This window comes from Rhincodon typus, chromosome 35 (genome assembly GCF_021869965.1).
Source record: "Rhincodon typus isolate 14 chromosome 35, sRhiTyp1.1, whole genome shotgun sequence".
NCBI classification, from domain to species: domain Eukaryota; kingdom Metazoa; phylum Chordata; class Chondrichthyes; order Orectolobiformes; family Rhincodontidae; genus Rhincodon; species Rhincodon typus.
In genome coordinates, this window is record NC_063366.1 from 15901339 (window position 1) to 15904250 (window position 2912).

Consider the following 2912-nt stretch of genomic DNA (forward strand, 5'->3'; position numbering starts at 1 on the left):
ATTTAACACTGAGACGAAGAGAAATTACTGCAAGAACTGTGCATCTCCATCCCGAAGGGTCGTAGATTCTGTTTTTTTATTCCCTTTTGTTAAATTAGTTATTGCATTTAAATATTTCTTTTATTTTTCTGAATCACGTTAAGAAGGCATTTACTGGCCATCACTGGGTTATCAAGAGTCAGCTGGTGTCCAAACCAATATTTGTACATTAACACTTGGCTCTTGTGAGATTTTCTTGAACAGCTGTAATCTGATGGTGATGGTACTCCCACAATGATGTGGAAACAGTGATAGTGATAGTGATAGTTTTGAAGCGTGGGAAATCAGCTAGACCTGTAAAAGATGGCCTCGTGGTATTATCGCTGGACTGTTAATCCAGAGACCCAGATAATGTTCTGGGGACCCAGCTTTGAATCCTGCCACGGCAGCTGGTGGAATTTGAATTCAATTAAAATATCTGGAATTAAGAATCTAATGATGACCATGAATCAATTGTTGATTGTTGGGAAAAAAAACCCATCTGGCTCACTAATGTACTTTTTAGGGAAGGAAACTGCCATCCTTACATGGTCTGGCCTGTGCGTGACTCCAGACCCACAGCAATGTGGTTGACTCTTAACTACCCTCTGGGCAATTAGGGATGGGCAATAAATGCTGCTGAGCCAGCGGCGCCCTCATCCCGTGAATGAAGAAAAAAAGAAATTCTGAGGCTGTGATGGGACCTACAAAAAGTGTGTTGGTAAAATAGAGCTCTGCAATGATGAAGGATGGGTTGGAAGATAAACAATGTTTGAATGTGAGAGAGGTGGAGGAAACTCGCATGGGCACTGGAAACCGGGATGTTGTGAGTGGGAAGGAGGGTTAGTGGAATAGGGATGTTGAGGATGTTCAAACTGCCCTCTCTATGTCTTTGCTGTGTCACTTTCTTCAAAAGGACATACTCTTTTTGCAGATAATAAAACCCAGAAGGAACAGATATTCTTCAAAGTAAGTCAATGCTGCAATTTCACCAGTGAAACTTGATGAATTGGGTTCTATGAATATTCACCAGAATATTACAGTATGTAGTAGCAAAGTATTTAACATATACTGCACGATCCGAGCTCACTTTTATTTTCACACATTTCTTAAACAGGACTTTTTTTTTAAATTGTTTTATGTTGATCATGAAAACCATCACACACTGGAAGAGTCTAAGTTAAATTAAGAAAGCCCAGTGCAGATCTATAAAAGGCAAATTGTACTTGTCTAACTGGATTTTATTTTTCGTGAACTGAGGAGGTTGATGAAGGGAATGCACTAAATGATGTCCAAATAGATTTTAATAAAAATATTCGACGATACAACATAAAAGCCTGGTTTAAAAATGTTACCCAATTTCAGGCACGCCATTTGAAGACCAGTGATCAAATGGATAAATTAAGGTTGTCTGAAGGAGAGAGAGGAGTGAGCTATTTAGGATGGTAAACAATAGGGTTTGCTGAGAGTAAGTGCGAGGAGAACTGCTTTTTATGATATACGTAAGTTGGCTGTAGGAATACACCTATGAATTAGGAATAGAAGTGGGTCATTTGACACCTCAAGCCTACTGCACCATTCAGAAAGATCATGACCAATCTGATTGTGATCTCAACTTCACATGCCACACCGACCCCCAGAAGCCATTGACTCCTTTGTTCGTCAAGAATCTATCTACCTCTCCCATAAGAATATTCCATGACCCTGCCTTCACTAGTCTTTGGGGAAAAAGAGTTCCAAAGACTCACCACCTTCTGAGAGAGAAAGAAAATCCTCCTCGTCCACGATGACAAACTTGTTAGTTAGCAAAGATTGATGATGGTATTTATCAACTACAACAGGAAAAAGGCCAGTGGAAAGGCAAACAGCAGGTAAATGTCATTTAACACAGAGAACTGGGAGTGACGCATTTTGGCAATGGGAGCAGAGAGAAGCAACCGAGTGCAGGGGAACTGAGACCTGGAGTTGTATGCACATTGATTTTTGAAACTGCCAGTCAATATTAAGGAAGTTGTAGGAAAAGCATTTGGGATCTTGAATTCATTCAGTCAAGGCATTGAGTACCAAACTAGGAAAATCATGCTGAAAATTTTTATAAACCTCTTGTTAAGCTCCAACTAAAGTATGGACTCCTTTTGGAGTCACTTCACTTGAAGAACAATGTGAGAATTCTTGAGACAGTGCAGAGGAGATCTCCCCAGAATGACTGTGGGGCATGTGAGATTTTCGTGGCAAGAGTGGGTTGAAAAGACGAGGGTCATTCTCCTTGAGGTAAAAGAGATTGAGAATAAATTTGACACAAGCTGTTCAAGGTTGTGACAGACTGAGATAAAGGGGACCAGGATGAGTTGTTCCCATTGCCCAAATGATAAAAAGATTAGGAGACACAGATCTAAGATTTTGGACAAGTGGGGTGTGAGGAATAGGTTTGTTTCAGTGTAGTGAGTGGAACTCACTGCTCCCTGGAGAGGTACAAAAAAAAAGAGGATTTTAAAGGGAAATTGAATAGGCCCACAAAGGAAGCAAACATACAGGTCAATAAGGATTGGAAAGGGGAAGGGAGCTGACTGGATTACTCTGCATGAGCTGGTGTAGGCTGGGGCTGTAAGTGGTTTCATGACTTTGGCTTTTCATGTTACATATTTGAGACATTCTATCACTGGCAAAGCAGGCATTTACTTCCCAATTCTTGTTGCCCTTCAGAAGGTGATAATGCGTCGCTTTCTTGAAATAGGGTGCAGTGTTGGGGAACGATTAGGTTGGAAGCAGTGGATGGGAGGTCGCCTGAGGCGATGAGGTTGTGGATGGTTTGGGAGATGATGGTTAGGTGCTCGGGGGTGGGGTCATGATCAAGGGGGCGGGACACTGGGATTCTATAACCACAAACAGGGAAT